The sequence below is a fragment of the Heterodontus francisci genome, chromosome 45 (assembly GCF_036365525.1).
Source record: "Heterodontus francisci isolate sHetFra1 chromosome 45, sHetFra1.hap1, whole genome shotgun sequence".
Lineage (NCBI taxonomy): Eukaryota > Metazoa > Chordata > Chondrichthyes > Heterodontiformes > Heterodontidae > Heterodontus > Heterodontus francisci.
In genome coordinates this window covers 3978137-3990673 of record NC_090415.1, presented here as the reverse complement: position 1 = coordinate 3990673, position 12537 = coordinate 3978137, and positions in this window count along the sequence as shown.

Here is a 12537-nt window from a genome sequence, read left to right as displayed (position 1 = left end):
AGATTTTTTTAATGCATTCATGGGATGTGGGCATCACTGGCAAGACATTTGTTGCCCATCCCCAATTGCCCTTTGAGACGGTGGTGGTGAGCTGCCTTCTTGAAGCACCGCAGTCCATCTGGTGCAGATATACCCACAGTGCTGTGAGGGAGGGAGTTCCAGGATTCTGACCCAGCGACAGTGAAGGAAGGGCCGATGTAGTTCCAAGCCAGGATGGTGTGTGGCTTGGAGGGGAACTTGCAGATGGTGGGGTTCCCGTGCATCTGCTGCCCTTGTACTTCTAGGTGGTAGAGGCCGTGGGTTTGGAAGGTGCATGCGGAAAAATGGAATCATCAATAAGGGGATATAAATATTGCAGTTCGAGCTGGCCCATTCAGGTTCGAAATCAGGAAGCCTTTTTCCACACTATGAGTGGTAGAAGGTTGGAACTCGCTCCTGTCAAAGGGAGTGAGGCTGGGCGCCAACTGTAACTTTTAAGACTGAGGTTGATAGATATTTTTATGAGGTAAACAAGTCAAGGGATATGGACCTGGGGTGGGAAATGACATTGAGGTACCGACCGGCCAAGATCGAATTGAAACGGGGGACAGGCTTGAAGGGTTGAATTCTTAATGGTTAAAAAATTGTAAATGTAACCACACATCCTTGTTCTGCCTCAAAACTTTATGGAATGATTCAAGACTTAAATGTTCATCAAGGATTTAGATCTGATGGATGGAAACCAATAAAATGCTCACTCTTCCTACCATGCTACTATGTTCTAAGGTTATGACTTTGAAGCCAAAAGTATTTGCATGTGTGATAGTCTGATTGTGTTGGTGTGTTTCTCTGTGAGTGTGCTTTTGTGTGACTGGCCGTTTGTGCATGTTTGTATGTGATGTTATGACCGACCGCCCCATTCAAAACCTCCAATCAAAATATATGATTCTGATTGTGGTGGGAGAAACGCACTGTTAATTCAGTCCCGTCCCTCCACAGATCGCCTAACATATCGTTTTTAAACTTTCCACATTAAAGAAAGACCCAGCCAAGCTGTACCATCTATTAACCCCCGAGTGAGGCTAACCAAACCAGGTGTCTTTAAATCAACAAATTAACCGTATAATTAGGAAAGCTACATTCTTAAACACTCCTAAGGTATAAACAACATTTAAAATAGAAAACAATTAGAGTCCTGACAGATTTACGCTCCTGCCAGATGTGGAACAGTCCAAGATTGCTTGAAGTCCTCAAAGCCGTCTTTTCGGGGGGAGGGGGTGGGGGGGCGGATGTTCTTCAACAGTAGAACAGTCCAATTCAGAAGTCGAAATTTTTGCTCGTTCTCCAGCGATGAATTTCAACAACAAACAACTTGCAAAGACTTTTTAATAAATCAACTTAGTTTTAGAACTTTAGAGGGATAAAACATTGTCACAGTCTAACTCCCCTTCCTTCAGTTTTAATGATCAGAGATTTCTGTTTTGGCTTGACTTTTTAGAATTTTGAGAGAGAATAATAAATAAACAGACTAATTTCTCTTCCTTCAGTTTAAATGCTCTGAGAGCCCTCCTTTCAGGTGCTACCACACAGCTGCCTGTCTGTTTTTCCTCTTAGAACAGTCCATCTGCATTATAAGCCAGTTCAAAATTAAATTGTGACAAATGTATCTCCTGATGCTCAGTCTGAGTGGCTGCATCCAGGGCAACGAGAATGCACCCCTTAAATCACAGTTTCCAAATGGCTGCAAAAATGCATTCTTTGACTCAGCTTCTGGAGCCTGCTGCCTTAAAGCAGTATGGCTCCTTTTCCCAGCTTTAAAGGCACACCACATTCTTCCCGAAAAAAAAGACTCCAGGATCATAACAGTGAGTATGTTTGTGTGACTGTGTTTGTGTGTGAGTGCGCCAAGTGTGGTAGTAATTCAGATGCAGTATCTTATTCATTGTCTTGCACTTTTCAGGATTCTGAAGTGAGGGAGATCAACAAAGCAGAAGCCAGATCCAGATAGTCTTCGCAAACATAATTGGTTTTATTTGCCCCATACAATATATTAACAAAATAAAAAGCACAGTGAAGTAAGTTAACTCGCAGAAGAAAATAATTCAAAGTGTTTTAAAATTCTGTCACTTCTCTGGAAGAGATATCCAGTTGATCATTGACAAAGCAAGTAAAAATAATGCTCATAAAATGCAAATAGTTATCAAAGTTGATCAAAATACGTTTAAAATGAAGTTGATTAAAACATCTTGATTTTTGGTGTACCCATGCATGAAAAAAACACAATTTCCATCAATCCACATTATCAAGTTCCTGTGATGAAGACGCAAAGCGCATTCATCCAAATTACTCTGCTGTTGTCATATTCATGCAGAAAATACAGTGGCCATTCCAAAAGATCAAACAGAGACTTACATTTTCCATTGAAATATGTTTTCTTCAGGCCACCATAGTTCTTATTCCATGCACTTTCACTTCATCTACAGCAAATTTGTTGAGACAGCCACATTTTCAACAAACTTGCACCTAATCATCCTTCCAAACATTGGAAAAAGGAGCAGGAGTAGGCCATTCGGCCCCACGGGCCTGCCCCCCCCCCATTCAACTAGATTGTGGATAATCTGTCTCAATACTATTTTACCGCACTTTCCCCATATCCCTTGATATTTTCATATCGGGAAACCTATCCATCTCTGTCTTGAATGTACTCAATGATGGAGCCTACACAACCCTCAGGGGTAGACAATTCCAAAGATACTCTGCCCTCTGAGTGAAGAATTGCCTCCTCAGTTTAGTCCAAAATGGATGACCCTTTATTATGAGACTGTGTCCGCTGGTTCCAGACCTCCCAGCTACAGGAACGTCCTTCCTGCATCTACCCTGTCGAACCCTGTAAGAATTTTGTACCTTTCAATGAGATCACCTCTCATTCTTCTGAACTCTAGAGAATACAGGCCCAGTCTCCTCAATCTCTCCTCACAGGACAATCCCACCATCCCAGGAATCAGTCTGGTGAACCTTCATTGCACTCCTTCTCTGGCAAGTATATCCTTCCTCAGGTAAGGAGACCAAAACTGTACAGAATCCTCCAGGTGCGGTCTCACCAAAGCTCAATATAATTGCGGTGAGACATCTTCACTCCTGTACTCAGATCCCCTTGCAATATAGGCCAACGTACCACTTGACTTCCAAACTGCTTGCCCGCACTTGGATATTAGCTTTCAGTGACGGTATGAACAAGGACATCCAGGTTCCTTTGGACATTAGCACTTCCTGAATCTCTCACCATTTAGGAAATACTCGGCATTTCTGTTTCTCCTACCAAAGTGGATCACTTCACATTGTTCCCCATTATATTCCACAGAATCACAGAGCAATTATGGCACAGGAAGAGGTCATTCAGCCCATCGTGTATGTGCCTGCCGAACAAACTAGCTGCCCAATCTAATCCCACCTCCCAGCACCTGGTCCATAGCCTTCCTGGTGACGGCACTTCAGGTGCGTGTCCAGGTACCTTTTTAAAGAATTGAGGGTTTCTGCCTCCACCACCGTTCCTGGCGGTGAATTCCAGACACCCACCCACCCTCATTCCATCCGTCATATTCCTGCCCACTCACTCCTGCCTGTCAAATCCCCTTGAAGCCTCCTTGCATCCTTCTCACAAATCACATTCCCACCGAGTTTTGTGTCCTCGGCAAATTTGGAAATATTGCATTAGGTCCCCACTTCCCAATGGTTGATGCAGATTGTGAACAGCCGAGGCCCAAGCACTGATCCTCGCGGTACCCCACTAGTCACAGCCTGCCAAGCTGAGAATGGCCCGTCTGTTCCTACGCTCTCTTTTCTCTCATTTGCGTCAGGGTGAAAAGTTCACAAGATGGATGGTGGATTAGACCCAGAGCTGAGCTTCATATCTGCTCCTTCACTGTGACTGGGTCAAAGTCCTGGATCTCCCTTCCTAACAGCACTGTGGGTGTACCTACCCCACATGGACTGCAGCGGTTCAAGAAGGAGGCTCAACACCTATGAAGAGGGGTTGGGGAAACCAAGCCTGTGTTCTCCAGAGTTTCAAAGAATGAGGGGTGATCTCATTGAAACCAACAAATACTCAAAGCGATAGACAGGGTAGATTTGGGTCAGATGTTTCTCCTGGTTGGGGAGTCTAGAACCAGGGGACACAATTTCAAAATCAGGGGGAAGCCACTTGGGACAGAGATGAGGAGAAATGTCATTACTCAGAGGGTTGTGAATCTTAGGAATTCTCTATCCCAGAGGGCTGTGGAAGCTCAGTCATTGAGTATGTTTAAAGCAGAGATTGACAGATTGCTGAATACCAATGACAAAAAGGGATATGAGGATAGTCTGGGAAAAACACATTGAAGTGGATGATCAGCCATGATAGTATTGAATGGCAGAGCAGGCTCGATGGGCTGAATGGCCTACTCCTGTTCCTATGTTCCCAAGCTGCTGAAATAGTTTCTCTCAAACTGCCCCATCAGTTCAGTTCCCCTTAATATCTCAACAACTTTGATCAAATCACCATGATCCTCCTAAATTCCAGGGAATAAATCCCCAGTTTGTGTAATATCACCTTGTAATTTAACCCTTGGAGTCCAGTTATCATTCTGGTAAATCTACGCTGCACTCAAATGGACACAAACCCCTCAAGTCTTTTTGGACCTCCAGTGTTTCTATCTTTTCACCATTTATAAAGTACTCTGTTCTAGTCTTTTTTACTGACATTGAAATCTCTCTTCCACAGTTTTGCCCATTCACTTCAGATATCTCTTTGCAATGTTATGCTTCCAGCTACACTGCTTACAATGCTGCCTATTTTTGTGTCATTGGTAAACTTGGGTATGTTGCATTCTACCCCATCATCTTAAATCATTAATAAATACAGCAAAACTGAGACACACACGGGCTTTGCACTAGTAGACAGGAGTGAATCATTCCATCCTAAATGTATTTTAATTCCAGATTTATGTTTTTGTTTCGTAAAAAGAGAATTCAAATTCACAACAGCCCTGTGTGGGATTTGAACTCCTGCCTTTTCAATCATCAACTCAGGCCTTCAAATTAAAACCCATAAAAAGAGATTCAGTTTGTTGCCTGACTATCTCAGGTTTTGTATATTGTTCCCTTCTCCTGTTCTTCCAAGTGTCTGAAGACTTTGAAGTTTGTCAGACATTGGTAAACTACTTCATGTGGTGTTGTGTAAATACCTTCAATTCTGTGTATCTGCAAGGGACACAATTCAAATTCTCACCTTATTGCATCAACTAAAACCTGCAGGTCCATTCAAACAACTCTATTTCCTGTCTCTGCAAAGACAGCTCACACTTCCACAATGCAGGAATGTCTGAATGGAAACAGCTTTTGACACATTTCCCAACACGTTTGCTGACACTTTTCAGGATGAAGCTCAATTCGACTGACAAGACTCGAAGCCCCAAATTGAATCTTTCAGATATAAAAACTGACGCAGATCTCTCCAGATTCCAGATCTCTCTGAACCAGCACCCATTTTAACATTGTGCTATTTAGTTTATATCGCTTCTCCTCAGCCTTCCTTCCAAAATGTATCATTTGACATTTCTCAGCATTGAAGTTAACCTGCCATGTGTCTGACCATTTCACCAGACTGCCTCTATCCTCCTGAACCCCACACTGTACCTGCCCTGACAGTGTTTTATAGAACAGAGAAGACAGAGATTTACTACTACTATTCCCTTCTCTGTTTATTACATTGCAGATGGTGTAATGTTGAAGTTATGCCCTGTAAACCCAAGTCCAAGTCATTAATATATATCAAAAAGATCAGTGGTCCTAATCCAAACCCCTGGGGAATACCACTGTACCACAATGTACACTGTATACAGTCAGTACAAAAGCAGGGAGGTTATGCTGAACATTTATAAAGCTCTATTTCGGCCCCAACTGGAGAACTGTGTCCAGTTCTGGTCACCAGACTTTAGGAAGGATGTGAGGTTCCTTGAGAGGGTGCAGAGATTTACCAGAATGGTTTCAGAGATGGGGGATTTTAGCTACAAGGTTAGGTTGGAAAAGCTGGGTTTGATCTCCTGAGACAAAGGAGATAGAGGGGAGATTGAATAGAAGTGTATAAGATTATGTCAGTCAAAGAGACCACCCTCCAGTCTGAAGCAACCATTCACCACTACTCTCTGTGTCCTGTACCTTAGCCAATGTTGTATCCACTCTGTCCCTGTCCCGTTCATTCCATCAGCATTCCTTTCGTGAACTAGTCAGTTATGAGGCAGCATTATGACCTCCCATTGAGGAAATTGTTCCCAGAGCACAGAAAAACACACACAGACAGGCAATGACCATCTGGAACAAGAGAGAATCCAACCACCTCCCCTTGGCATTCAAAGCATTATCCCATCGCTGAATCCCCCAGCATCAACATCCTAGGGAGACATTGACCAGGAACTGAGCTGAAGTAATCACATCAGTACTGTGGCTACAAGTGACTCACCCCCTGACTCCCCAAAGCCTTTCAACCACCTACAAGACACAGGTCAGGTGTGTGATGGTATCTCTCCACTTGCCTGGATGAGTGTAACATCTACAACACTCCAGAGGCTCGACACCATCCAGGACAAAGCAGTCCACCTGATTGGTACCCCATCCACCACTTTAAACTTTGATCAGATCACCCCTTACCCTTCTAAATTCCAGGGATACAGAGTAAAGCTCCGTCTACACTGTCCCATCAAATGCTGCCAAGCTATTAGTTAGCTATTGAGTAAATCTCTGTCTTCTCTGTTCTATAAAACACTCCCAGGGAAGGTACAGTGTGGGGTTAGATACAGAGTAAAGCTGCCTCTATATATGCCTCGCTTTCTCCTCCTCCATCCAGATGGAGAGAGTAACAGTGAGAAAGACAGGGATAGATATAGAGAGGGAAGAACAGGGAGAGGGAAGGATAGCAATGGGGAGAGATTACCAGAGAGAAAGAGGACGAGATCGGGATGGAGAGTGTCGGTCAGCATTCCCGCAAAGCTGTGTGCAGCATCCTGGAAGGTATGACACAGTGAGAGATTGAGATTAAGAGGGTACAGAGAGAGAAATAAACAAGGAGAGAGTAGCAGAGAGGGGAACTAGAGATTGATTGAGTGAGTAAGAGAGAGGGGAAGACGGAGATGGAGAGAGATTACCAGTAAGAGTAGCTCTCCACTTCTCTCTCCATGCATATCTCTCCCTTTCTCACTGTTACCCTCTCTCCATCTATATTTCTCCCTCTCTCCTGGTGTTTCACACTCTACACCTATTTCTTGTACCTCTGTGTACACAGGATTACATCAAACTATGATAACATTTGTCATTTGCACTTTTGATCTAACCGAACAACATGACTGTCTCCAACATTATCTCTGTGTCTGTGAACAGCGGGACCTTGGAGTGAATGTTCACTGATTCCTGAGGCTGACAGGACAGGTGGATAAGCTGGTTCGGAAGGGATAAGGGAGACTTTCATTTCCCGACCAGTGGAAATAATGGAGACTTTCATTTCCCGACCAGCGGAAATGATCTCTCAGTGTCCACCCTATCCAGTCCCTTTAGAATCTGATATGTTTCAATGAGATCACCTCTCATTCTTCTAAACTCCAGAGAATACAGGTCCTATTTACTCAGCCTCTCATCATAGGACAATGGCAGAGAAGCTAAACAAATACTCTGTGTCTGTCTTTATGTTCTCTCTCATGCTCTGTAATCTTCCTTGAATCATTGAACACTGCAGTTTGTGGATCATTTCACTGTTTGCTGTTGAGCTGATGAAATTGTTTGATTGGCAGTGATAATATTTTTGGACCATTGTATTGAGTCCAATGGGTTGCAACTAGGATTACTGGGTGATTTCTCTCTGCAACTTTTAATCTTTAATCAAGCTTATCTGGGCATTAACCTGCAATCTGTTTTTATATGTCTGACTCCACTCATTCTCCCGGGGATAAAGTTACTTTTGTCTGGTTGTGCACCCAATTAAATGACTGTTTGACATGGCGAGACTTTCTTTCCTGTGAACGTGTGCTGATGTCTCTCTCTCTCTCTCACACACACACACACTATCTGCCTCTCTCTCTACCCACATATATCCCGGACTTTCCCTCTCTCTCTGACGGACACTCTATCTCTCATTCATTTTTCACACTTTCTGTACACCCTGTGTCTGCTCTTTTCCTCTAATTTCTCATTTTCCTTCCCACTCTCTCTCTCTCTCTTCTGCTCTGTTACTCTCTCCTCACCTTTATCTTTCCATTTATCTGTTTCCTCACTCTCAAACTCTACCTCTCCCTCACTCTCCACCTTCCTTTCTCTTGGATCTCTCTTCACATCTCTCTATCACTCTGTCTCCGTCTCTGTCCAATTGAGGAGATTCTCCCTCCATTTCTCTCCATCTCTTGCTCTCTCACTCTCTCCCTCTCACCTATTTTCTCAGTCTCTCCATCACTCTCTCTCCATCTCTGTCCAATTGAGGAGATTCTCCCTCCATTTCTCACCATCTCTTGCTCTCTCACTCTCTCCCACTCACCTATTTTCTCTCGGTCTCTCCATCTCTCTATCACTCTCTCTCCATCTCTGTCCAATTGAGGAGATTCTCCCTCCATTTCTCTTGCTCTCTCACTCTCTCCCTCTCACCTATTTTCTCTCAGTCTCTCCATCTCTCTATCACTCTCTCTCCATCTCTGTCCAATTGAGGAGATTCTCCCTCCATTTCTCTTGCTCTCTCACTCTCTCCCTCTCACCTATTTTCTCTCAGTCTCTCCATCTCTCTATCACTCTCTCTCCATCTCTGTCCAAATGAGGAGATTCTCCCTCCATTTCTCACCATCTCTTGCTCTCTCACTCTCTCCCTCTCACCTATTTTCTCTCAGTCTCTCCATCTCTCTATCACTCTCTCTCCATCTCTGTCCAAATGAGGAGATTCTCCCTCCATTTCTCTCCATCTCTTGCTCTCTCACTCTCTCCCTCTCACCTATTTTCTCTCAGTCTCTCCATCTCTCTATCACTCTCTCTCCATCTCTGTCCAATTGAGGAGATTCTCCCTCCATTTCTCACCATCTCTTGCTCTCTCACTCTCTCCCTCTCACCTATTTTCTCTCAGTCTCTCCATCTCTCTATCACTCTCTCTCCATCTCTGTCCAATTGAGGAGATTCTCCCTCCATTTCTCTTGCTCTCTCGCTCTCTCCCTCTCACCTATTTTCTCTCAGTCTCTCCATCTCTCTATGATTCTTTCAAGCTCAGTTCTTCCTCTCTCTCTCCCCATCACTCTCTCTTTTCTATTTCCCTCTCTATTACTTGCTCTCCAACTCTCTTGCTCTTTCTGTTCATGTTGGGTCCCTTTAAGAGTTTGGGACAGTTCTGGTGGTGCAGGGTCCCTTTAAGAGTCTGGTGCTGACCCCTCCCCCACCCCAGGGGCGGGGTTACAAGTCGCCCAAACCGCGGCTGCGCGGACGCCAGAGGCAGCTTTTAACCCCTTGACCTCCAGACACGTGGGGCGAGGCAGCCAATGAGACCTCACTGACGCCCTGGCGGGAGGGAGGTGTCATCAGCCGCCATGTTTGCGTGACGTCACCGGCCGGCCGCTTATTTCCGCAAACAGCAGCTGAAAGGAAAAGGAGAAGCGGCTTCAGCTGTCGATCTCAATGGAGGAAAGTTGAACGTCTGAGCCGGGGGACAATATAAAAAAGCGGCGGTTAACGCTCCTGTGGAGATGCGCATGTGCGGAGCATCCTCCCAGAGTGCAGCGCGGCCTGTACCGCAGAAAGGGGCCTTTCCCACTCGCGGGGCATTGTGGGAGGCGCAGGACGCCATTGCCCCCTCATTAACTCAGTCAAAATTAACTTATTCCCTCTCAGCTCTCTCTCCCTCCTTTTCATATTGCAGGCTGAAATGGGGCTTTGTTGGCATCCATTACACCATCCCGGGTGTGATCAGATACTCTGTCCCTTCGTAAACGATTTCCCGTCCCTCCATCAGCTTGTGATTGTTATTGGCTTTTCTCCGACTGAAATGGTTGCTGAATTTGTTGGTCTTTTTCTCCTGGCTTCATAACCGACCCTCTCTCCCTCTGTCTCTCTCCTCGTGTCAGAGATAGCAGGAGGGAGAGATAGAGAGAGGAAGACAGAGAAAGACACAGAGAACAACCCCAGCTTCTCCAATCTATCCACATAACTGAAGTCCCTCATCCTGGAACCTTGCTCGTGAATCTTTTCTGCATCCTCTCTAATGCCTCCCCATCCTTCCTAAAGTACGGTGTCCAGAATTGGACACAATACTAGATGAGGATGAAGCAGTGTTTTACAAAGCTTCATCATAACCTCCTTGCTTTTATACTCTCAGCCTCCAGTTACAAAGCCTAGGATCCCATATGCCTTTTAATCACTTTCTTAACGAGCTCTGCCACCTTCAATTTGTGCACAGACATCCCCAGGTCTCTCTGTTCCTGCACCCACTTCCTTCTGTTCTTAGGTTCCCGTGACAGAGAGGGACAGAAGGACAGGGAGGTCTAGAAATAATGAGGGGGAGAGAGAGCAAACAAACAAAAAACACATATGGGAACACCACCACCTGCAAGTTTCCCTTCCAGTCTCACACCATCCTGACTTGGAACTATATCACCGTTCCTTCACTGTCACTAGGTCAAAATCCTGGATCTCACTTCCTAACAGCACTGTGGGTGTACCTACCCCACATGGACTGCAGCGGTTCAAGAAGGTTCAACGGCAATTGGTGATGGGCAATAAAATGCTGGCAGAGCCAGTAATGAACACATCCAACAAATGAATAAAAAATAATAACAATTTGGCACCAAGTCACTAAAGGAGATATTGAACTGGACACAGGAACACAAGAAGTAGGAGCAGGAGTAGGCCATTCAGCCCCTCGAGCCTGCCCTGCCATTCAATAAGATCATGACTGATCTGTCCCAACACTCAACTCCTCTTTCAGGCCTGCTCTGCAGAACCCTCGACTCCCTGAGAGGGTTGAGAACAAATATTTTCCCACAAAGACAAACAAATCTAGACAAATCTAGAGCCCCTTAGATAGCAAGAATCAAACCAGGTAGAATAAGGCACAAAAGGGAAACTTATGTCAGATACCGAGAGCTCAATCCCACAGAAAGCTGAGAGGAGTGAAGAAAGTGCAGGGGTGAAATTAAAAAGAAAATTAGGAGAGCAAAGAAATGGCCGGAAAATAATATTACCAAGTAAAATCAAGGAAAGCACAAAGATGTTTTATAAATACATGAAGAGCAAGAGGATAACTAAGGATAGAGCATTAGTGACCAAAAAGGGAATGTGTGTATGGAGGTGGGAGATGTGGGCATGGTTCTGAATGAATACTTTGTCTCCCTCTTTATAAAAGAGGGGGAACTATGCAGACATTGTAGTTAAAGAGGAGGAGTGTGAAATATTGGATGGGATAAACAGGGTGAGAGGGAAATATTAAGGTGTTTAGCATCTTTGAAAGTGAATAAATGGTCAGGCCTGGATGCATTGGAATCAGTCCAGAGAAGGTTCACTCGGCTGATTCCTGGGATGAAGGGGTTGTCTTATGAGGAATAGTTGAACAGGTTGGGCCTATACTCATTGGAGTTTAGAAGAATGAGAGGTGATCTTATTGAAACATACAAGATTCTGAGGGGACTTGACAGGGCGGATGTTGGGAGGATGTTTCCCTTGTGGAGGAGTCTTGAACTAGGGGGCATCGTTTAAAAATAAAGGGTCTGCCATTTAAGACTGAGCTAAGGAAGACTTCTTTCTCCCAGAGGTTGGTTAGGCTTTGGAATTCTCTTCCCCAGAGAGCAGTGGAGGTTGGGTCAATGAATTTGCAAGGGAGTCAAGGGTTATGGGGGGCAGGCAGGAAAATGGAGTTAAAGTCACTATCAGATCAATCATGATCATATTGACTGACAGAACAGGCTCAAGAGGCTGAATGGCCTACTCCTGCTCCTATTTCTTCAGATCTAGTGTATAAATTGGAGGGTTTGCTCTCCGCTTTTTAAACCATTTTTATAGCAGAGACAGGTCCATGTGTAATATAAACAGAGACAGGGTCTAGTGCAGACCTAACTAGTGCATTGATAACTGAGACTAGTGTAAAAGGTATCAAGGATACAGAATTCTAAATATACATTCAGGGGAAGTTTTTTAGGCCAGTACGTAGCAAGGTCAACAAGAGATGGGTCAGTTTGACACTTAGTTTTAGGGAATGAAGCTGGGCCGGTGGAAGGCGATTTAGAAAAGGTGGACTGGAAAACGCTACTTGAAGGTAAATCAGTGTCAGAGCAGTGAGATTGAATCATTTCATCCTGGAGGATTTATTATTCCAGAGTTATTTTTTATTTTCAGAGAAATTCAAATTCACAAGAGCCCAATGTGGGATTTGAACTCCGACTTTTTCAGTCATTACCTCAGGCTTTCAGATTACAAACTGTAAAAGACATTCACCTTCCTCCTGTTGTGACCTGACTGTCTCAGCTTTTGTGTATTGTCCCCAATCTTGTTCTTTCATGTGTCTGAAGACTTTGA